Source organism: Euprymna scolopes, chromosome 37 (genome assembly GCF_053919585.1).
Source record: "Euprymna scolopes isolate OS-2025 chromosome 37, ASM5391958v1, whole genome shotgun sequence".
Taxonomy (NCBI): domain Eukaryota; kingdom Metazoa; phylum Mollusca; class Cephalopoda; order Sepiida; family Sepiolidae; genus Euprymna; species Euprymna scolopes.
This window is the reverse complement of record NC_136518.1, coordinates 43,124,965-43,151,848: the sequence shown is the minus strand read 5'-3', so window position 1 is coordinate 43,151,848 and position 26,884 is coordinate 43,124,965. Positions and strand designations below refer to the sequence as shown.

General features: G+C 34.1%; 1 protein-coding gene across 5 annotated transcripts in view; it reads left to right on the top strand.

The window, feature by feature from the left end:
* LOC145261138 (endoplasmic reticulum aminopeptidase 1-like) overlaps window positions 1-26,884 on the top strand; it is a 938,216-nt gene that overhangs the window by 736,770 nt on the left and 174,562 nt on the right. The window lies entirely within an intron of this gene.

The window sequence follows — 26,884 nt, the reverse complement described above, 5'->3', positions numbered from 1 at the left end:
TTTGAATAGAGATATTTTACCATGAACTTGAGACAAGCCGTGTTAATATTTCAGAGTTAATTACTAAGTGAAAATATTTTCGTTTACTTGTGCAAAGGTTCTCACATGGTATTTCTATGAGAGTAAAACTTTATCCGTTATCACTTCCATGGCAAAATAAAAAAAATAACCGTCTTCGAAATCTAGTAAGTGAGTGCCTTTTCTCGTCCCTACTTCCTTTTTTTTTGTTTTCCTTACATGGAGGTCACCACTTATCAAAGCCCGGAAGCCACTCGGGGATAAGGGTTATTGCGTGTACAGTAATCAATGAGATAGTATTGTAGTAATCATTAATATTGGAGATTTGATAGTTTCTTACTTAAGGGGGCGGTTGTCAGGAATTTGTTTATGTTAGACTTGAAGACATCCAAGTTGTAGTTAGGTGGGAAACAGGTAAACGGAAGAGAGTTCCACAGTCGTGCACTTCTAAGAAAGAAGCTTCGTCCATGGAATCTACGTTTAGATTTCGGCACAGATAAAGAGTGGGGAATATTATTGACAGTAGTTTCAGCCAGATGGGTGTTTCTCGTGAAAGATTGGCGAGGAGGGACGAGAGATTGGAGCTAAGACGAGCACTTGCCATAGAAATAACGATAAAACAAAGACATGCTCGCAACATCTCTTCTGTGGGAGAGAGGCTGCAGGGAAGAGAAAAGGGCATCTTCCACTAAGCTACGAAGTCTATTTTGTACTCTGTCAAGGCAGGATAGGCTGTTTTTAGCAGCTCCTGCCCAGATGTGGCAGCAGTACTCCATCCTTGGACGTACTTGGCTTTTATACAGATAGAGAATTGCATCAGTAGTGAGATATCTTCTGGAGCGGTAGAAGGATCCCACCATTTTCCCAGCATCCTTGGCAACAGACTTGATGTACATTTCAGATCAGGAGTAAAGGTCAAACCTAGAAGCTTGTCAAAACATGGAGCCTCCCCAAGACGAGAGCTATCTGTTTCAATTGATGCCAGGTGGGAATCAGAGCGTTGATGATGTAAAAATAGAAGCTTGGTTTTGGATGCATTAAAAGTGATCAGCCACCTCTTCCCTCACTGTACCACACGCTCAAGATCAGAGGAGAGAGAATTAGAGAGAACTTTGTCATTTACGGCCTTTGATGTGTTGCCATAGATGGTCGTGTCATCAACATAGATGTCAACGAATGATTTAAGTATGTGTTTTGGGAGATCATTGATGTAGATCAAGAAGAGAGTTGGGCCCAGGATGGACCCCTGAGGGACTTCAGCATTAATACTGTGGGCCTCTGATTTTTGCCCATCAACCTCTACTCTTATGAACCTATCGGAGAGAAATGATTTAATGATTGAGAAAACATTTCCAATAATACCGTAGCTGGAAATCTTGTGAAGTAGGCCCTTATGCCATACCTTATCGGAGGTCTTTGATATGTCAAGAGCAATTGCCCCGGAAAGGAACCTTTGTCAAGAGATTCACTAATCCTATGAGATATAACCGTTAGCACATCTGCTGTAGATCTTGCAGAGTGGAAACCATATTGCATGTCACTAAGAAGGTTGTTTCTGCTGAGGTGGTTGACTACTTCTTTATTTAATATGGATTTCAACAACTTACTCATGACACATAGGAGACTTATTGGTCTGTACTGAGAGGGAGATGACTTTTCGCCTGAATTCTTAAATACAAGGCATACTGATAAGGTTTTCCATGGTGTTGGAAAGCACTTCTCCTTAAGGCAACGCTTAAACAGTTTGGTAAGTATGGGGGCAAGTTCTGGTTAGAGCTTTTTCAGCTCTATAACTGGACCAGTTGCTTTACTCTTTCTCACAGAAGAGACATTGCGACTCCATCTCGGCTTTCGCATTATTTTTATGGTACGTGCTCGACTGAGTTTAAATCTATGTTTCCCCTCTGTAAAACTTATGCAACTTGCCTAGTTATGACAACCATTAACAATTCCCTCCCTCTCTATTTATTCCTAAGACTAAACAAAAATTCTATGAGCAATGTTTCTTTCCTAGAATTATTCGTTTGTGGAACAAAATATTCTGGGGTTGCTTCCCAGCTGACTAAAACATGGTAGTTTTCAAATCTAATGTGAATAATTTATTGTTAAGCTGTCCCCTTTACAAAATTAAACCCTACCATTACTGATCGTCATGGTGTTGTCTCACATTCTACCTTACACTTATTGACCCTTATCCTTGAGTGATCTCCAGGCCTTGATAAACGGAGATCTCCAAGTATATATATATATATATATATATATATATATATATATATGTGTGTGTGTGTGTGTGTGGGTGTGTGTGTATGTATATTGTCTGTATATTGTTTGCATGCTTGTAGCACGGAGTTGTGAAAAAAAGGGCAGTTAGGTTTGTGATGGATGAAAGTGAAACACTGCAGCAATGCATTGAAGACAAAGCATAATTGCTTTAACATTGTCTTCTTTTCCACTCCAACGGGCATCACAGGGGTAACATGCTCTCATTTCATCAACTATGATCGTATAGAAGTCTTAGGTAATTTCCAGTTGTATTCTTAGTATTGTCCATATTGACCTCCAGAAGAGTGTCATTTACAACTGAATTTTACCTCGTACCTTATCCGTTATGCCAATGTTTATATTATGTGTTTTGGTGTAGATGTATGTATATGATATCCATACGTCGATTTCGGTGAAACCCATGAAACACGAGTGATAATGCTGTGACTTGCATGTGAAATTTTTGTGACAAAAGTTGCGCAATCTCCAACCACATCTCCCCTGAGTCGGCACTGTTAAATACCAGTGACAAGTAGAAATTTCAGGACGACTGGAAACTATGTCACGATAAATGGAGAGTCCATACAGCGTCTGCTATTCACAAATGGTCACCCATCTGATACTGGCCAGGCTCATCGGTGCTTAACTCCTGTGATCTGACGAGAACCAGTGTATCAATGTGTATGTGTGTGTGCATGCATACGGATACGTTATTATGAATGTGTGCATGTGTGTATGCATGAGTATAGATGGAAGAGGAAACCTGTGGTAGAGGATGTGTGTGTGTGTGTGTGTGTGTGTGTGTGTGTGTGTGTGTGTGTGTGTGTGTGTGTGTGTGTGTGTGTGTGTGTTTATCAATGTGGGGGGCGATTGATATTTCTGCAATTCCTTTTCCCACATATCTAGGTGTGTGAGTGTGGGTGGGTGCGTGTATATGCATGTGCGCGTATATATATATATATATATATATATATATATATATATATATATATTATATAAGATAATATTGATAAACACACACACACACACACACTAACACACACATCCTCTACCACAGATTTCCTCTTACATCCAAGTGTACATACTCATAATCTAAACTTCTATCACCTTGAACCAATTTTACTCCAAATGCTACCACCCTAAAAAAAAAACAAAAAAACAAAAAACAATCAGGGTCAAACTCGAGTTGCGTGAAGTATTTCTGCCAAAACACATTTTTCTCTTGCTGGTAACTCTCCTCTTTTCTTTTAAAACATAAATATATACATACATACACGCATATATATATATATATATATATATATATATATATATATATATGTGTGTTTGGGGGGGGGGCGTCGAGAGGTTCCAGGTCGCCTGATGAAGTCTCTTTGACTGAAACAGATGGCTATTTGTAGCGACCATATGTAACTGTTTACCCCCAATAATAAATATATATATATATATGTATATATATATATATATATATATAGTCATCCACATACAGTACTGTTTCGCTGTTTCACAGCTCATCAGTGCGGCTAGACAGGCAACTACCTCAAGCCAGGATTGAAACCCGACCGTTTGTACGGCAGTCAAGGCTCCTAACCATTACGCTATTGGCAGTCAAGGCTCCTAACCATTACGCTATATATATATATATATGTATATAAGACCCCCTTTTTGGGCTGAGCACAGTCGTAAAAGGATTTCACCTGTTGCTTAATTAGCTTTATGCGAAGCTCTCTGTTTGTAAATTTACACTCTAAATTGTTGAATATCTGTGCGTTTATTAGTTATTCCTTTCATTCTCGTGATAATTGTTTAGTGGCCCGGAGGTAAATGAAGTCAAAGGTAGCTTCCTGGCTGGTTTCCAATCTCTCGATCGGCATGAATTGTCACACTCTACACTGATGATAGCGTAAGCATTACATAGTAGTGTCTGTAGGTATACAAGAATAATTATGTAATTATAATATATATATATATATATATATATATATATATATATATATATATATATATATTAGCATGGGTACTCGGCGTTGCCTTGGTTGACATGAAGTTCTGTTTGAAACATGCCTGCTATACTAATCATTTTCATCATGGGTAACGTGGATACCCCCGAAACAATTTCAAAAATAAAAGAACGGATAAAAACCTGTAAATGTAATCGCCCCCAAAAAGAAGTATCTGATACCCTCTTCACCAGATATTTCGACAGAAGAGATCACTGTCCTAAGAAAACTCACGATTTGTGAACCTAAATAAATAACGTTTATAAACATTAATGCTGCGTTTATTTTTTATTTTGGTAAATGTGTAGTTTAGCGGCGTCAATTATTTGTAAGACGCAAAGGCTGAAATAAAACCAGAAAAAAATTTCATTTTTATTATTTTTTTCATCATTTATATTTATTATTCGAGGCCGCTATATTGCTTTTAAAATTTGGCCTTTCTAAGGTTTGGCAGATTGGCCTTTTTAAGCTCTTTCATGAACAATGTTTTTGGCCGCCATATTTTTTTTGTAATGAAAGAGCGTAAAAAGGCCAAATTTGGCCTTAAAAAGCCAGTCTGCCAAACCTTAAAAAAAGCCAAATTTTAAACGTGTAAGGCGTGCACATTTAGTCTAATAAAAAATGATAAAAAAAAAAACATAAAAATGAATTTGTTTGTTTTATTCCAGTCTTTGGGTCTAATAATGCTTTATATAAAAATAAATAGTTTTTATATTTTTTTTGTCTGTCAAATAATTTACGCCGCTAAACTACACATTCACCTTTATTTTTTGTAAGGGCACTTTTTTTTCTGGCTTTTTTTTTTATAAATAAAGGAAATTTTCGATTTGCTTTTTCTAGGGAGGGGTCTTTTCGATTTGCTTTTTATTTGTCGTTTTATGTTTCTAACGTAACCCCCCCCCAAAAAAAAAAAATGAATTTTTCATATTTTGGGGTTTGTTTTGTTTATTAAATTGCTAAGTGAAAGTAGAGAATGGTCTCATAAAAAAAATTAAATTTATCGTTATTTTATGTTTCCAATGTAATTCCCCCCTCAAAAAAAAAAAAAAAAAAAAATTGTATTTGTCAGATTTTGCCCTCTCCCTCAATCGCCAAACTTGAAAAAATGCTAGAGGTGACATGTCTAGTTGAACGATTGGGGGCCAAAAAGTGGGTGCTCATTTTACGTTAAATTTATATAGAAAAGTGATCCCCAAGTCTAACATTTATTTATTTATTTATATTATTTTCTGATCTCATAATATTTATAAAGGCTGTTTAAATGTATAAGGCAGAAAAAAAGTAGATCTCCATTATTTTAGGAGTTAAACGCCGCTGGGTCATGTCGTATAAAGTTACCTTTTTAATTAGAAAATTAAGTTTGTCATCGATGAAATTAACCCGAAAAAAGAAAAAAGTGTAAATTGTGGAATATAGAGGGGAGCAATAGATCTTCATTTTTTTTTAGGTATTAAACGATGTTGGATTACATGGTAAAAATTTACCGATTTCTGTATTGCCCTTTAACGAATAAAATAAAATAAAAAAATGAAATCTTTTAAGTTTTTTCCGTAAGTGTTTTTTTTTTGTTTGTTTGAATATAAAAAAAACAATAAAAGCCAAATATTTTTCTATCTACACGGAATTATTTTTCCAGCTAGAAACTTAATGAAATTACCAAATGCATACATATACATATATTATAATTACATATATCTCTGTATATAAATTCGTATTCCTGTCTGTTTGTTTGTTTGTTCACAATTTCATTAATATATACAAAACGTTTCTTAATTTAATCTTTCATTTATTTCTATATATAGTATGATACTTGCAAAAATATGCAATTAAGAGATCACCTTATTTGCATATGACATTAAGAAAAATCGATTTTACTAAATAGCGGTATCTTAGTAAATGTTCATAGCGAGAGAATTATTTTAAGTATTCTATTTACAAATTGTTATTTAATAAATTTTAAACAACAATTATATTGATAATATATTTAATTTAATTTACTTTGGAATTAATATTTCCAACAGCGACATTTTTTAAAACATTTTTTTAGAGTTATTTGTCCCTAGATGCTATGCATAAAAAAAAAGTCTGTCTGTCTGGCTATCTGTACACTCCCCTACCAAATAATCTAAAACTGAATTAATTAAAAACAGCCTACAAGTAATTTTTGAATGAAATAACCACAATAAAAGATTGACAAAATGATCTATATTTCTACCCAGAATATCCGATACTAACTGGAAGCTGTAGGTATATATTTCATATTGGCAAATAGAAAAAAAACACTGAACATACGAATTATCAAGCATTCTGTTTCTTTGTTTGTATTTTAAATTCATATACATATGTGTGTATATATTTGTATGCATATATTTCTATACATTTATAAAAGTGAAACTGTTTGTGTATCTGTCTGTCTGTCTGTCTGTCTGTCTATCTGTGTACCTTCCCTACCAAATAACTCTGTTAATTTTCGGTCTACAGACTCAAGATTTGGCATAAGGGGTATTGAGATTTGGCAAAATCTTTTTGATTGGTTTCGGCTGTTAAGTGGTCAAAGTTCAACGATTTGACCATTGAAAACTCTACCAAACTCTTCCGCCAATTTTGAGTCTAGACACTTGAAATTTTAGACGTAGGTTACATTGACATAGATCTAACTTTTTAATTCGCTTTGAGCCCAAAATAATATATGTTAACGGGTCATAAGTGGGACAAAAGTTTTTAAAAATTGACCTCTGCGGTTTCTACCAAATTACTCAGCCAATTTTTGGTCTAAACATTTGAAATTTGACAAAAAGTGTATTCAGACACAGGGCAAGCTTTTTAATCGTTTTTTTGCTGAAAATTTAGCTTCCAAGGGGTCAAAGTTCAACGATTTGACCTTTGCAGACTCTACCAAACTCCTCCGCCAATTTTGGGTCTAAACACTTGAAATTTTAGATGTAGGTTACTTGGACATGGATCAAATATTTTAATTTAATTTGAGCCCAAAACAATAAATGTTAAGGGGTCAAAATTGGGGTCAAATTAAAAAAATTGCGTCTGCGGTCTCTACCACCTTTTCTCTATGGTAGTTAAGAAAGCCTATTATATGGAAGGAATTACCGTACATATTCACATTTTTTAATATATACATATACACATAAAATTATGAACAGTACATAGGCCCCGAGCAAAGCCGGTTGGAACTGCTAGTGTGTATATATTTGTATGCATACAATGTGTATGTACTTGTATGCATATAAATGTGCATATATTTGTATGCATGTGTGTGTCTGTGCGTGCGTGCGTGCATGCGTGTGTGTGTGCGTGCGTGCCTGCATGAAATGTACAGATTTTTAATCACTTTCTCTTCCACCTGCAGGCATCATCAGATTTTGAACGCACTGGAAAAGATCAAAGACGAGATTGAATATTTTCTTCTTTTTTTTTTAAACATATTCTGCGTTTCTGCACTTCACAAAATAATAAATAAAAATAATACATTTTACATTCGTTAATATATATATATATATATATATATATATATATATATATATATATAATGTTTTAAACTATTTGGGTGTATATTTGTTGCAAGAAGGCAAAATATACAGTTAGTAATTTGAAAATTACTTTCTAATATCATACACAAAACATTCATCATCATCCTCATAATCATCATCATCATCATAATCGGTTTTACAACCGTTTTACACGCTAGCCTGTTTTAAACGGCTTTTTGGAAGCTAAATAATCTAACCTGTTTCTGCCCAGGTCTTTATTAATTTCCATTTTTTAAATCTATCTTAATCTTTATTCCCAAGTTTTTCTTAACTTAACCTTCCTGATTTTCGATACTGTTCCACTGGCCTGCTTCTCGGTTGAATACAACATCGTAGCATTCAAATCTTATGTAAACAAGTTCCTGTTAAGTCGTTCCCATAAATAATCAAATTTTACCCAATTTATACCATTAGTGATTACTACACCATGACCTTACATTAATTATCCTTATCCTCGAGTGGCCTACGGACCTTGATAAGTGGTGACTCCACCAAAAAATAAACTTGACAACTAATCCTGCCATCTATATTGCTCTATATCTGGTAACTAAAAAACTCGCCTGAATTCTTTTAACATGGCCATACCAACAAAGTCTCCTGTTCTGCACAAATCTCCCTATACTGCCAAGATACAATCTTTCTTAAATGTCGTCAGCTCGAAGATTGTCTTTTAAAGTAAATAAGAAAACAATACATTTATGTTGTACAAATGACATCAAAATTTCAAGTTCTAACTTATTGCTCCTGGGCAACAACGCGTTCTTTTTTATTAATTCTTACTTGTCTGAATTGCAGTCATTACAAAAACTATGTCTGGCGAGAATATGAAAACTATAGAATTTAAAACATTAATTGGCTTGATTGGCGGAAATAAGGAAGAAAAATGTTTTCGTGTTCTTATAGTAGTAACAACACACAATTTAAACCAAGACAAAAATCTGAGCGTTTATGATTCATGGTAAAGATTGACTCGATTTTAATCCATTATAATAATAGTGAGCCATTGCATATATATATATATATATATATATATATATATATAGATAGATAGATAGATAGATATATACTAGTAGAATTACCTGTAATTTGAGTTGGTTAAAAAAAGAGTTGTAAAAAAAATGTACTTTGATTTATAAAAGTACTAGCCTGGGTGTCCGGCGTTGCATGAGTGTTTGTAGGTTTGTGTTGAGCAAAAAAAAAAAAAAAAGTTGTAGTAGGCAGGCAGGCTCGAACCCGTAACGCGAAGGAGGAAAAGAAAGTGAAAAAAAAATGTGACGTGTTTGCTGTTGTGTCCATCGCATAACCGGAAATGATGTAGGTTTAAATTAGGGCTAGACAATCGAAAAGAGGCGATGACTTTCGAAAATATTGGCGAAAAAGCGAATCATCCTTGTAGAAAAGGGCCCAGTTGAGGGTGGAGAAATTAATGTTTTGGCCAATTTTTTTATATTTGTCATACGAAGGGTCGAGCTTCAAAATGATACTGATCTTGCGAAAATCCGTCGACTCTGTCGAAAGTTTTAGGCATACATACATACATACATACATACATACATACATACATACATACATACATACATGGTGATAGTGGTGATTGTCACTTCTTGAAAAGGACCATATTTCCCTTGCTTTATTGTTGATTACTCAATCATTTTCATGTATTTTTTAAATATCTTTTTTTTTAATTATATACACATATATACACTTATACACAAACACACATATATACATGTGGAGATGTGATCAAGATAAATCAATTCCTATTTTCTGTGCGAACGAAGGTGGCTCTTCAGACCAGCCCTGCTCTTACACAGTCTGTTGCAAAGGTCACACCTAAGCTAAGATTGAGGGATGCCAACTGGTGCAGCTCTACTGTGGACGCTCATATGACACTTCAGGCCTCCAGTCGATTTACAGATCACAGAGCAAACAGAACATCTGTGCCCTGCAATGTTTTCCCCATCAAAGAAAGATTGATCTCCATCTGAACGCTTGTGGCTAGCTAGGCCAGTTCCGGATAAAGTCATTTTACCACATAAATCACAGGTGTGGTTCTGCATGAAATCCTCCAACAGACCTGATATATCTGACAGATTTTTCTTCCGGATATCACGCTTCACTTTTGCATGCTCATATTTTTTCTTCTCAAAACTATCAGAGCCAGGGTAGACCAAGGAGCGCCACTTTTTACGATCATTGGAAGCACTTTCCCAACTGAACACGTCAATACCAAGAGCTTTAAGATTATCTTTGATGTTATCCTTAAAGCGTTTCCTCGGTTTATGTTGTGGACGCTTTCCTTGTGTAATTTCACCATAGAACAGACGCATTGGCAATCTATCGTCGTCCATCCTTGTCAGATGCCCAGCCCACCTCATCTGGTTGTGTATAATCAACTTCTCGATACAAGGTACGTCAGCCGCATGAGAACATCCATATCAGGTATAAAAGTGCTCCACCTAATGCCCAGAATGTATCTCAGGTATTTCTGGTGCACTCTCTCCATGACTTTTATGTGTCTACCATAAGTTGTCCAGGCCTCAGAAGCATAAAGCAGGGATGGTAAAATACAAGATTGATAGACACGGATCTTTGTATAAATAGTTATACCCCTGTCAGACCATACTCGCTTCTCTAAGCCACCAAAAGCCTTAGTGGCATGCTGTATCCTATAGTTGACCTCAGCATCCAGGGTTCCATCTCTGGCGAGAGTACTACCCAAATACACAAATGTGTCAACCATAGCAAGTCTCTGGTTGTTGACAAAAATATTTGGTTCCACATACAAACTATCCGTCGACTCTGTCGAAAGTTTTAGGCAGACATACGTACATACGTACATACATACATTTAAACAGACAGGTGAGATATATATTATAGATGAAAGGTTATGAAAAGAGGGTATAGGTGTAAAGAGATAGCTTCAAACTTTTGGAGTATCAAAGCGAAAGCAACTCCCTCAAAAGAACATGAGGGAGTAGTAGTGGGAATCTTTATTGACACAAAGATATGAGCACTAATTAGGGTTCCCCATTATAAGTGATCCCCGTGGGGCCCCACCTCCGTTGGTATGAGTGAGCGATGTAACCCGTAAAATCCTCTCCCCTCCTATCGTGGGGTTATCATGGCAATTTGGTAGCCCTACCTTATGAACATGCACAATGTTTCCAGTTATAAGTAGCCCCCCCAAGCTCCACCCTTCCCCTCCCGATGGTGGATTATCCTGCCAAATTTGATAGCTCTACATGAAACGGTGTGAGTGTGCATAGGGTTTCCCCCCTGGGACCCCACCCTTGTAGTGAGGAGAGTAACTTTATCATGCCCATTTTTGCTCCTTGATACCTCTTCTATCATTGTACGTGATCGGTTTAGTATAACAGTAAACTATACTAGAAATTGTACCAAAAAGTGTGGATGGTTCCGTGTAAATTTCTGAACAATTTAGTTGTTGTGGTTGACCTCATAGATTGAAATCAACGTTCACAACTTCCGCTCGATAGAGCACTCTGGATCGCCTAATGTCTGCGCTGAAATGCAGCATTTATTAGTTGTAAATTCCCTTCATTTCCCTGACAATTATTTGGTGACTTGGACATAAAGGCTTAGCAAATAGAATCAAAGGTGGCTTCGTGGCTGCATCAAATCTCCTAGCGTCTATAAATATAAAAGAATAATTATTATTTAATATATATATATATATATATATGTATATATATATATATATATATATATATATATATATATATATATATATATATATATATATAATTATTACAATAGAGAAATCCCTGTTCCAGGAATGGCAAAATGAAGAACCGCTTTGCATGCATATGAAGATTAAAATCAATGCTTCTAAACCGTATGCCTAGAATCCTTATTTCAATTTTTATCAAAATCAATTACATGATATTGAATCTATAAAATTTCTCAAATTTAAGGCTTAAGGAGTCTTAAAAGGAAATTTTGCTGAATTCGTGTTTAATAATTATGGATGAAATTAAGGGTAAACCTGAAATTTAAAAAATGTCAAATGACAGGTTCTTCCCAATATAATATTCCCAAAATCCATTTAAAATGCTAAAATAACTGAAATTTAAGGAATATTTTTAATTGATACCCGATATTTATTCTTAAAATTTCATAAAAACTGGAGATATCTGAATTTTTACAAGCTAACTTCTTTTTACCCTCTTTTCATAAAGCCAAATTAAACTATATATACTCATTAAAACTCTTTATGTTTAGCGGCTGTGGTCCAAAATTCCGAATGATTGGTTAATTCCTTTAGAAGTGTACTTCCAAATATATACACATATACTCATGCCTAACTTATACAGGGTGGCACAAAACTCACACATTGGTTTGTAAGGTGATAAAAACTTCAACATTTAAAGTAATTTACTGCTGTTTACTTATAAATAATACATTTACCTGGTAATGTTTTTTACATTAGTTTTTGACAATTATATCCTTTAAATGGCCATCATTTTCGGCTTGAAAAAGGCAGATTCTAATTGTGGCATTTTCACTTACACGTTTTAAAATAACAAGTTCTAGTTCTCGGATTTTATGTCTGATGTTCTTTTTAAGTTCTTGAATTTTTTCTTGGATTCTTCACATATCCTCTTTCTTTAAAATAACCCCAAACGAAAAAGTCAGAGGCTGTCAAATCCGGTGAACGTGAAGGCCAGTTAAATTCAGAAAATCTGTTAATTAAACGCTTACCAAACCATCCCCTTAGGAGTGCCACACTTTGACGGGCAGTATGGGCAGTCGCTTCCTCATGTTGGAACAACATAACAATTTTCAGTCATTTGTTGATAGTGCTGTGCAGTTACCGTCATCTCAACACCTTCTTTGTCTTCGAAAAAATAAGGACCGATTACTCTCTCTGAGGAAACACCACACCATAGATACATTTTATTAGATGCAATGCACGCTGATGTATGGGTCTTAGCTTTTACATCACGCATATTCAGCAGTTTTAATTATTCACGACCTGTTTTGATAAAAATGGGCTTCTTCACTCACTATCAGTTTATGGATGAACTCATTTTGCTCTCCGGCTAATTGCTAAATGTGAACAGCATAAGCTAAGCGAGACTGCAAATTTGTGGGTTGCAATTGCCATTTGAATTTTGTATGGAAACAGGTGTAGTTCCCTCAGAATTCTTTGAAGTGACCTTCTCGACATCCCAATCTGAATGACGAGTCTTTGGGTTGAAGTGTCTGGGTTTTCAGCAATGCTGTACTCTAAGAGTGCTACACTTTCAGCTGTACATACTTAACATGGCTTGCCAGTTCATAGAAGATCAGTCATTAAGTCCTGCTGCCAAAACCGTTTCATTAGATGACCAACTGTGCTTTGATTGGGAGCGCGCCTAACATTATAATGCTGACGATAGGCTCTTTGAATCAAGATTATCGAACAACGATTTTCGAAATAAAGCCCAATAATTTTGGTTCATTGCTCAGTGCTAAATTTTTCCATGGTCAATTGTCAATGATTTATCTGCAAAATTGTGAGAAAATTTTTTTTTTTTAAATTATTACATGTTAAAGTTATTACTGATTTTGAATAACGTGTCACTTTTGCGCCACCCTATAAATATATATATATATATATATTGGCGCGACCCTCTGTGTGTGTACATATATATATATATATATATATATATATATATATATATATATATATATATATATTGGCGCCACCCTATGTGCGTGTATATATATATATATATATATATATATATATATATATATATATATATATATATATGCGGTGACGTAAAAGTCACACATTATTTTGAATCAGTAATAAATTTAATATGTAATAATTTTTTAAAAAATTTATTCATATATATATATATATATATATATATATATGAGAAACCTCTACGCGAGGGTCTCTCCATCGGTTTGTTACATGTAAATGTGAAACAACATTTTCATCTCCAAGCATGTAGTTTTAATGGACAGATTTTAAGAATATTCTTTCTAGTTTTTGTTTTATAAACATTAATCTTCTTTCATTATGCACTAAAATATTGTTATTGTGTAAGTTAATCTACATATTTAGAATCTACGTGGAATTACCCATGCACAATAAATACGGTTGTGACTAAGCATCATGACAGTTATTGATAGCAGTTATGGCCACAGAATCAGATGCATACTTTCTGTAACAAACTTTTTTAAATACAGTTTTGTTAATTATATAACTGCGTTTATCTTGATCATTATCGACTGTTCAAGGCCACAACAAATAACATGCAGGTGTCTCCATGCATTAGTACAGGCATTGTAATGTTGCATTACCAACTTGTAGATTACTGAGGCAACAGATAAATCTTATTTAAATATACAGCTCTTTAATCCGTGCCAAACTTGATTATTTCTGTTTTCTTTACAGATCGTATAATATCTCTTATCTGGAAACACCAGACAACTTTCCTCAAAAGAATCTGAAACATTTTCCTTTTCTTCAAAAGACTTCATGCCAAAATTTTATGACATCTAAAACATTAATCATATAATCTCTAATTATATGTCATAGCTTAAAATTTTAAGATAATTGCATTTGAAAAACTGAAAACGATTAAATAGATGCATCTTTAGAATATGCAGAGTAACAAAATAGTATTACTGTTTCATTTTACGGCATGTCAACCCTTTTCTAGTTACTTAATCATATAATTTGAACCTATCAACTGTGGGTATCTCAGCTTTCGAAATAGTTTTTATTTATTTAGTGATGAATTACCAGTTGTCGAGGTTAAAAGCTACTCAAGAATAAGGGTTAAAGTGGTTGCTATGTTGTCAGGTGAATGATGAAAAATATTTTAGAGGATTAAAAATAAGGAATGAAAAGTTAATGATATATCAAAATAGTTTATTGGCAATAATTGTCATTACGTACAGTATATTGTGATGACGTACAGTATATAGTGATGACGTACAGTATATTGTGATGACGTACAGTATTCTGTGATGACGTAGAGTATATTATGATGACGTACAGTATATTGTGATGACGTACAGTATATTATGATGACGTACAGTATATTGTGATGACGTACAGTATATTGTGATGACGTATAGTATATTATGATGATGTATAGTATATTGTGATGACGTATAGTATATTGTGATGACGTACAGTATATTGTGATGATGTATAGTATACTATGATGACGTATAGTATATTGTGATGACGTACACTATATTATGATGACGTACAGTATATTGTGATGACGTATAGTATATTGTGTTGACGTATAGTATATTGTGATGACGTACAGTATATCATGATGATGTACAGTATATCGGGATGACGTACAGTATATTGTGATGACGTACAGCATATTGTGATAACGTACAGTATATTGTGATGACGTACAGTATATAGTGATGACGTACAGTATATTGTGATGACGTACAGTATATTGTAATGATGTACAGTATATTGTGATGACGTAGAGTATATTGTAATGGCGTACAGTATATTGTGATGACGTAGAGTATATTGTGATGATGTACAGTATATCGTGATGATGTACAGTATATCATGATGACGTACAGTATATGTTGATGACGTACAGTATATTGTGATGACGTACAGTATATTGTGATGACGTATAGTATATTGTGATGACGTACAGTATATTCTGATGACGTACAGTATTCTGTGATGACGTACAGTATATTGTTATGACGTAGAGTATATTGTGATGACGTACAGTATATTGTGATGACGTACAGTATATTGTGATGACGTATAGTATATTGTGATGACATATAGAATATTGTGATGACGTATAGTATATTGTGATGACGTACAGTATATTGTAATGACGTACAGTATTCTGTGATGACGTACAGTATATTGTGATGACGTACAGTATATTATGATGACTTATAGTATATTGTGATGACGTATAGTATATTGTGATGACGTACAGTATTCTGTGATGACGTACAGTATATTGTGATGACGTACAGTATATTATGATGATGTACAATATATTGTGATGACGTACAGTATATTATGATGACGTACAGTATATTGTGATGTGTAAAAGACCGGACGTTCATCTTATGTCGTTCAGATAAATGTGTATAAAATCTGGATCCACACAGAACTAAAAAACATAAAATGGTCAATTTCAGGAATGGTCAACTCATACAGAGACTATATATTTAACACAATTATTGAGTAACGATTTGTGGCAGTTATGGCGCCAGAATAAAGACGTGTACTTCTGTAACATACTTTTGCTAATGCACATTTTGTGAATGTGTATTAACAAAATGCATATACACATTTTGTTAATTTGTATTAAAAAAATGCACATGCACATATTGTTAATGTGTGACAAACGGTGTTTGTCTTGATTATTATGGGCTTGCGAGGCTATTGGCGATAAGGGAATCAAAACTTACACTGCTTCAACACCTTTTCAGTCTCTTTGTTCACTAATTTCTTAATATTACCCTTTGAATTTACAAAATACTATATTTTCTTTCTGCATAGCGTTGTCGGATAAGCTACTCTGTTCTCCTGGTAAAACATTCACAGCAAGAACCTGTTTTATAGCCACAATAAAAGAGACATTCTTCACTTTCCATGTGCCATGTGCCTTGCATTAAACAGAATTTCTATGTACATACCTTCTTTGCAAGAGCTTCCCATCGGTGGAACACGTTTCTGCAGGACTACTTATCTTCTGATAACAATTGGTCTTCAAATCTTATGCCAATAAATTCTTCTCTCATCAGTAATAATCAGTTTATACTTTCTTCTTCTTGTAAGACATTCATAGCAATAACTCGTTTTAAAGCCATAACTAAAATTGTTTTTCCTGTCTCCTTCTAAGTTCCTTGTATTATACAAAATTTCCAAACAAAGACATTCTTTTCAAGGGTTTTCCGTCGATTGAACACATTACTGTGGTACTATTTCCCTGCTGATTACAACTTAGTCATCTTCAAATTTAATGTCAACAAATTTGTGTCATAGTTTTTTACCTCATAAAGTCACCACTAATCAAGGCCTGGAGGCCACTCAAGGATATGAGCTAATGGGTATTGTAATGGAAATTTGATAATTTATTTTAGAGGATATCTCATCAAGAACCTGTTCACGTTGTACTTGAAAACTACCATGTCACAGTCAACCAGGAAGCAGCTCTGAAGTATTGTACTCCATAGACAATTAGTTCTAGGAAAGAAAAAACTCTGCTCATGGAATTTTCACTTAGATTTGGGCATAGATAGAGAATAATGGAAAAATGCAGATAGTTGGGTGTTTGCTATGAAAGACTTATCAGAGGGAACCATAAAGTGAAGCTCAGTCGAGCACCTACCATGAAAATATCGGTAAAATAGAGAGAGGCTGGCAACATCTGTTCTATGAGACAGAGGTTGTAGAGAGGAGAAAACAACATCACCCACCAGATGCCAAAGCCGGTTTTGTACTTTGTTGAAGAATAGGAGGATGTGGCAACAGTACTCCATCAATCAGTACATACCATTGATCAATGTTGATCGTCTGGCAATCATTTCTGTCTCATTAAACATCATCCTTGAGTGGCTCATGGCCTTGTTAAATGGCAAACCAATAGTATTAAAGAAAAAAAGAGCAGGTGCCAAAATGTCTTCACCAATTAATAAAAGACCTTTTTAAAAACCAAAAAGACATAAACAAATCTGCCCTTCTCTGGAACACAATACAGACTGCTTCCCAACTTTCTATAACATGGTCATTTTCAAGTTTTATGTAAACAAGTGGAGCCGTGCTCCTAAATAATTAAACTCAATCTAACTTCCACCATAACTGATCATCATGGTTTTTGTATCACTACCCACCACACATGCATTACCCTTTATCCTCAAGAAGCCTCTGTTTCCCCCCCACACACACACACACACCCAAGAGAAAAAAAAGAAATTCGTTTTGGTTTTATCGTTTAGATTTGTCAACATTTATTTATTATTATTACTAATTTTATAAATGATAAAAATATTATTTTATAACTATTACTAATGGAATAAAAGATAAATAACTATAATTATTATTAGTAGTAATAATGGAATATAAGGTAAATCACTATTATTTTATAATTATTAACCTATTCTTCTTTTTCTTCTTCTTATTATTATTATTAATGGAATAAAGTTAAAGTAATCTGCTTGATTAATATAGTGTTTAATGAAAATGCTTCAGTGTGGTGTGAAGTTGCTAAGAAGGTAGGATGTGTACTGTTTGCAAACAATTGACAGTTCATTTCTAATATTTAATAATTGTCTCTATCTTTAAAATAAGAAATAAAAATTATATGAAATCTTGGTGTTTTGATACTCATCTGCAATTTAAAAGAATCTTTTTCCTTCTAATATATTTTGGCTTCGATTGTCTGACGAGATCAGCAGGATAATTTTATTGTCCTGCCTATTGAAAAAACTTGTAATGATTTAAGTAAAAATGCCCGAGGTTGAAATAATAAACACACACACACACACACACGCACCCACATATATAAACACACACACACACACACACACACACACACATATATATATATATTTATATATAGCCGTGTGTATATATATGCCATCTAAAATCCTTTTCAATAATCCAAAGAAATATATATGTATGAGAAGAATACTTGTTCTAAGACGAGTAAAATTCTTTTTTACGATCAGAAGAGCTTGACACGAATTTGAAGAAATTGTTTAGCTGTTTCACAAGAACTGTGATATAGTGAAGCAGTTTGTCTAAGGATGTTGACTTACCCTTCTTCTTCTTCTTCTTCTTCTTCTTCTTCTTCTCTCTCTCCCCCTCTCTCTCTCTCTATATATATATATATACGTATATATATATATATATATATATATATACGTATGCATATGTATATATATAGGTATGTATATATATATGCGTATGTATATATATATACGTATGTATATATATACGTATGTATATATATACGTATGTATATATATGCATATATATATATATATATATATATATATATATATATATATATATATATATATATATGCGTATGCTTTATGAATAAAAACACTTTTGACAATAGAGCAGTTTTTAAGAGAAAGAAAAAGGAAAGAAAAAGGAAAAATTCCCTTAACGGGGGGGGAAGCATGTGAGAAACAATTACCTTTAGAATTGTTTATTTTACAACATAAGACTGAGAAGGGCCATAGAATGAGTTAGGAATCTCATTTACACATTTAACATTGATTAGCAGAGTTTAATTTTATTTTATTTATTGGTTATTTATAACTTGCCTATTGCCTTTGAAATCGTTTCGCATCTATTCGCTAAAATGTCTATGTGCCCTCATCTAAGGGAGTTCATATGGTTATTAACAAGTTTTTAATGCTCTGAGCGGCGTGGGGGTAAAATTTCGTTGGCACCAGTTGTACATTGGAATGTTTTTCACTTGTGTCTTCTGAAATAACTAGTTTTATGGCACCTTTTTGGACTCAAGGAAATCCTCAGACTCTAGAGGTGTAACTTGTCTAGAGTTCACTTGCCTATTAGATATCACAGATTTTTAAAAGATTTTCGCACCTATTTGCTAAATGGCCATATGGCATCTATTAGTGATTTGGACTTTAATATCAAAGATTTAATATGCTTGGAATTTTTTTCTGGTGCTGGTTTTGTATGATCACCACATGTTTTAAAATATTTCATGTTTTCTTATATTTTGTTTGGTTTTGGCACAAGTGAAAATATAGATGAAAATCTCACAAGTTTATCAAAACTTTGAAAGAGCAAACATTGAGAAGTTTGTTAACTTAAAAAAAAAACTTTCATTTACATTTAAAATACCCAAAACATATGAGATTCTAATTTTTAAGGCGATTATGTGAGGGCACACTAAAACTTTATTTTAGAATTTAGAATGGGGGTTCAGTTTTGCATATAAATATAATGGAAACTGATCCAATTTCGATACATTATAACTTTTTAAGCAGTTTAGTAATTTTTACCACTAATTCTAAAGCCGATCAGCAAAATCATAAAATCACATGTAATTGCTATATATATATATATTTATTTTTCTTACTGCCACTCGTACTTAGGGTTAGTAGTAGGAAAGGAACGTGGTTTTTATGACTTTTAACAACACTATATATTAATAGGTTAGCGTGTGTTATTTATTTTGTGTGTCATGATTACTTCCGAGTGACTATTGTTTACTTATGGATTTCCATTTCTTATAATAAATAATTTTACCAAGAATTCTTCATAAGTTTTGGTTTCGATTTTGATTATAACTGATGCAACTCCAGTGGTCCATTTTTTTTTTTTTTTATAAATAATTTTATCAAGAATTCTTAAAATATTTGGATTCGGTTTCGATTATAGCTGAAGGAACTCAAGCTGATGCACCAAAGTCATATGGATATTTTTTTTTTTTTTTTTTAAATCGCAACTATATGATACATAAAAATTGACAGAACAGTAACTCTATAATAATATATGCGAAATCGGCAAGAATTAAAATATTATATTTAAGCGTACTTTACGACTTGGCTATGCCGGGCGTCCTTGCTGTCTTAGATAAATACGTTTGCAGTTTTAACAAGAGTTACAATAATTTCAGAGCATCTCTCTTTACGCCATGAATACCAACATCAATATATTACATATGCATGAGTCCCCTGTGGAATTTCCACAGGTCCCGCTAGTTGTTATTATTTGCATCTCGTTTTTGTTTTTGTTTTGTTTTTTTACAGCAAAGCAAATCAATTTAATAACCCACCAAATTTATTTAATTAAAATAAAATTTAAACATTCATAGAAGGAAGGCACATAATAGTTAACGAAGCCCAACGCCCTCTCCATGTTAAAAATGGTTTTCTAAATAGTAACATTATTATTCAAAAATTCGTTCGTAACAATAGGGGGAGGGGCGTTGTTAATATTTTGTTCTTACATCGTTTTCTCAGTTTACCTACCAATCGTCGATTACTTTCAACTGCTGATGAAAACTTTCAATATTGCATACTAAAAACGAACTGATACAATCTGGCTTTGTTTAAAATAAAAACAAAACTTTTTGTTGCCTTTCAATTTACAAAGAAAATATTTGAAAACAAATATACCCGGGATTTATGTAATAATTTGAACATTTATGAAAAAAAAAAACAACAACAACAAAATAAACAAACAACAAAAAAACAAATATCTAATTAAATATTTATAAATATTAAAAGGATCGGAATCGAGAATCGAATCGGAAATTTAGGACGGAATCGGTAATTGGATCAGAATTTGGAGAAATTTCGGAATCGTCCCACCACTAATATATGTGTGTGTGTGTGTGTGTATATATATATATATATATATATATATATATATATATATATATATATATATATATATATATATATATATATAATGTTTGCATAAATTGGTTTCCCAGATGTAAATCTGATGAAACCCGCTTGATTATTAAAGAGTGCTTAATAGCGGACAGAGCTGGTGTATGGTCTGTTTATTATACAAACATTATTGGATTACATATGCGCATATATGTTTCGGCGGAATCCCAATTCAAAAAGACCACTTCGTTAGACCAAAGAAGGGGCGTTATTGAAATGAGAGTTTATATTACATTCGATTTTTATCAAACAGTTTCATCAAATATTTCAATACTCATTGAGGCTATCTTATATACATTATATTTATCTCTATTTAAAATTAGCTTCTATATATGATTATACATTTCTACATATACAGTTCTCTCCTAAATTAATTAATCAATCATTATGAATTTTGGAACACAAATACTAGGCGTAAGTGGTCTTAATGTGGGGTATATTTATTGTAATATATTTTATGAAAAAATCGAACATAAAAAGCTTCTCATCATTTTCATGTCACATTTCGACACCAGTTTGAAGCACTTGTTTAGTTAGCCGCACTGAACAGGTGTGATAGAGTGAAACAGGTTTTCTGTGGACGTCTACATGTTCTTCTTCTTCTTCTTCTTTTATACATACAGAAATATATATACATATATATATATATATATATATATATATATATATATATATGTGTGTGTGTTCGATTGCTTATAAAATATAATCGAATATATTTTATAAAAAACGAATGTAATCTTGACTCTTGTGTCAATATCGTCCCTTTTTTTTGGGCTGACAAAGTGGTGCCTTGGAATTGAGATTCCACTGAAATATGTAACCGATAACGTTTGCATATTAAACAGAATATATATGTGTGTGTGTGTGTGTGTGTGTGTGTGTGTGTGTGTGTGTGTGTGTGTGTGTGTATATATATATATATGTATGCAAATATATATATATGTATATATGTATATATACTTATATACATATATATGTAAATCTATATACACATATATATAGATATATATGCATACATATATGATGGCAGCAAATTCGCTTTCGAACATTGCCATCACTCGATATAGCACACAAAAAAAAAGAAAAAATATATAGAAACACAAAAAAACATTCAGTAGTGGGCTGCACGAATGTGCTAAACTCTGGCATTCCTTAGCACACTTTGTACAGATATGTGCACCACTAGCAGCATGTTCTTGCTGTTATTTTCTGTGCAGGATCAAATGCCGTTTCAAACCGCCTGTCGTTTTGTACATCCGCCCGCAGTTGACACAGATTAACTTTGGCAACTCAAGACTGCTTTGTGGCCCGCTGCGTCGATGAGTAGACTGGTGACTCATCAGCCCAGCTGTGCTAAGACATATTCTTCCGCACACCTCACACTCCAGACCAATTTGGCTCCCCCTCCCATCCACGGTTCCTTTAACTCTCCCTTTCCTGATATCGCGCTTCAGCCACTCATACTGGGTTCGATCCACCTCAAACTTGTCCACACCTCCCCGCAAGGTCCTTCTCCACCCTTCGCGATCCAAAGCAAGACTCTCCCAGGTTCTTTCATCAATCTCACATTTTTTAAAGGTGGATTTTAAACAATCCTTAAATCTCAATTTAGGCTTTTGAGGCAGACGTCTTCCCTCTGCGAGCTCGCCATACAGGAGTTGTTTGGGAAGTCGACTGTCTAACATCCTCACCACATGTCCACTCCATCTCAGTCTATGCTTAATAACGTGAGTCTGAATGCTAAGGCATAGGGTCCGATCAGGCACCTACACATCACTGACATACATCTGCCAACCCACACCTAAGATTCGCCGTAGGCACATCTGGTGAAATCGCTCAAGACGTCTCAAATGCTCCCTGTATGTTGTCCAAGTTTCACAACCATAGAGAAGAGTTGAGAGAACGCATGCGGCATAAACCTTAATCTTAGTTGGCAGCAAGATCCCATGACGTCTCCACAAACGCCTGTCCAACTTTCCGAAAGCATCACTTGCCCTGCTGATCCGTAACGATACCTCATCATTCAGGGCACCAGACATACTCAGTGTGCTGCCCAAGTATACAAACTTAGAGACAACCGCTATCCTTGACCCAAGGATATATATATGTGTGTGTGTGTGTATGTATGTGTGTGTGTGCGTATGTATATATATATATATATATATATATATATATATATATGAGTATGCAAATGTATATATATGTATATATATACATATATATATATATATGTATATATAAATATATATATACTTATATGCATATATATGTAAATCTATATACACATATATATAGATATATATATACATACGTATATATACACATATATACATATGCATATGTACGTATATATAAATGATGAAGCCAGTACGATTCTTGAGTTTTATCATTGATATAGTTCAGCAGACAAAATCAATACTTGATTCTTTTCGTCAATTTCTATTGTGGATTGTTGCAACATGTTAAAAAAATTATCATTTGATTTATCTCGTACCAAAAATAATTTCATCCGGGCGAAGTTTTTCTCTGAGGGCAGACAACTTACAAAAAACAAAGAAGTAACTACAAAAACCAGCAAACTGTCAATTATATATACATATATATATGTGTGTGTGTGTGTGTGTGTGTGTGTGTGTGTGTGTGTGTGTGTGTGTGATAGAAGGATAAAGGTGGATAGATAGATGGATCCAACATTAACAAGGGAGTATCCATTGAACAGGAGCTGCAAACACACATAGGTAGAGCAGCGTCTACTTTCAAGCGACTACGTGAAAGAGCATGGTTCAATAAATACCTCACTTCTCGCACAAAATGCCGCATCTACGAATGCTGTGTTCTGAGTACCCTACTGTATGGAGCGGAGACTTGGATCACATATTCTCGTCATGAGAAAAGACTGAACGTCTACCATCTCTGATGCTTGCGACATATCATGGGCATCAATTGGTGGGATAGAATCACCAATGAAGAGGTGCTAAGACGTGCCAACAGCCGCTCCTTGTTCCAGACACTCAAGATACGACGATTGCGCTGGCTTGGACATCTGCGCAGAGTGCTAGATGACCGTCTCCCTAAGGATATCCTCTACAGCGAACTGGCAAATGGATCAAGTAGCTGCGGTCGCCCAGTGCTGCACTTTAAAGACGTGTCCAAATGGGATCTGATCGCTCTTGGCATCGATGTGAATGTGTGGGAGGAGCTAGCTAAAGATAAACCAGCATAGAGAGGCTGGCGCAGAGAAAACAAAACTAGTGACTTCGTTTACTGTTGCTTGCATTAATCTTTCGTAGATTGCTTGCCATTATTTATATGTATGTGATAGCAGGATGAAGATGGAGAGATAGAACTATAAGAAAGTTTTTTTTTTTTTCAATTTTGTTTCACTCCAAAACATATCGTCACTGAGGCGTACAGAGCTAGTGTGGTAGATTTACAGGCGGGGGGGGGCAACGTAAGTGAGGATTTTAACATGAAGGTGTTTGTTCACAGTACATATTAAATTTCTGAATGTTAATATGATAGTGAAAACTAGTAGCAGAAATGGAATTCCAAATCAAGTGGTCAAAGAAAAAAGTTTTCAGAGTAGAAAATCTGACATCTAAGGATCTACAGTGAATGGGTTGAAATTTGATGCTAATTGGGTAAATTGAGAATAATTTCGATTCACCAAAATTTGTAAAAGTAAAAATTCTCCTAGACAACGCCGGATACATACAGTTGGTGATATATACATATTACTTTGTTCCATTAAGTATTCGCACTTATTAAATTTCAGAGAATCAAAATCCGGACAGAACTTATGGAATGATCGGCTATAATGTGTGTGTGTGTTTGTGTATGTGTTTTTATGTGTGTGCGTGTGTTTATGTTTGTCTGTGTTTGTTTGTTTGTTTGTTTGTTTGTTTGTTTGTTTTTTCGTGTGTGTGTCTTTAAGATTTTATTTATACATCCTTTGCTTGTCATGCGAAAATGAATACACACCAGGTTGACATTAAACAAGACAATTTTTATCCCAGCTTATCTAAGGTCCGCCATTTTATATAAAAAACGGACACTATGACGAGATTGTACTTCACTACTGAGCTTTCTATAAAAAGGAGACAAGAAATGACTTTCTCGTCAAGTTGACCAACGTACTTGACAAGAACTAACACTTGGTGAATAATGGATTGTAGCACTGTGAAGCCTACTCAAGATTCTTCTTGTCAAAAACATTGGTTGACGTGTAAGATGCTATGCCCACAATTACAAACTGCAAGTCATTAACAATCGGCATGTTTATGTTGACCAAATAAAATAAATGCTTTTCACATACTGTGGAGCGTCAGTATCTTACCTTGGGAGCACTTCCCTGCAGACCGCAACATGGTCGTCTTCAATTCAAATGTCAACAAATGCTTGTCATAAATAGTCCTGATATGTAATAAAATTTTGTTTACTCCATTGATCGTTTTAATCCACTAATAACATTCTTCATCATTCAGCTAACAAAACATCCATCTCATTAACCATTATTTTCGAGTGGCTTCTACCCTTAATATGTGGTGACTCGTTAGTAAAATAAATCGGGAGAAATTGCAATTCGTAGCCAGATTTTGAATTAATTTCTGAAAAAAGCTTTCTGTCTGCGTTTCGTTAAAACGGGACTTCTTCCCTGTAGTTGACAACATGGTCGTCTTCAACAAACACTAGCAATGAAACGTTCCCATAAGTAATCAAACTTTGTCCATTCCATTAATCATTTTCAATCCATCTCATTAACCTTTATTTGTTTTTTTTTATATCTTTTGCATGTACCATTTTCACAACACAAAATCCTTGTTTTTAAATGTTTTTGTTAGGTATCTTTCAAGAAAATCTCAAGTTCTAACAGAAAATAAAGTCTAGACAAGTCGAGGAGAGAAGAAATAACACTCACCTTAAAATTACAACATAAAATGCCTTTCAGTGATATACGTTTGCCACCTGAAAATCTTTATGGCTTGTTGACTGACTTCATCAACCAACATTTTTAACAAGATGACTCGCTGATTACCCAAGTTAACCGACGCTCTCCCAGCCACGAAATCAAATGAAAAGAAAAAAAAAGCGTTAACCTCTCTCTTATGACTATAGTCGGTGATCATGTTGTACAAGATCATATGATTTCAGTAACTATAAATTATTTTAACAGTAACAACAACCTTTGATTAGTTAAGAATCTGACGACACAAGATGAATATATTAGTCTTCTCCCCCTTGACTACAGTCAATCCTCCACAATGTAGATAATCTGTGTAAGTTAAATAAAGAAAATTCTTCCGTTTGTTGTTACTGTTGTTGTTTAATGTCTTCATTTACTAAGTAAAACAAACAATTGCTTATGTCTTACTTATTGACAAGTAATTTTTGAACAGATCTCTTTCATCATCATCATCAGCATCAGCATCAGCATCATCATCATCACCCCACTACCACCACCACCACGACGTTACTGTCTTATTTCTCGTGGTCAAGAATCTGATGTTTTCTGGCAGTCTGCAGTCCTAGTTTCCAAATTTGTTGGGCCTAAGGATTGATTCCATTCCAATTCCATTGTCTGAGAATCCTTGTGGTTTTCTTAGGTCGTCCTACTTTCCTCCAGTCCTTATTTACTTC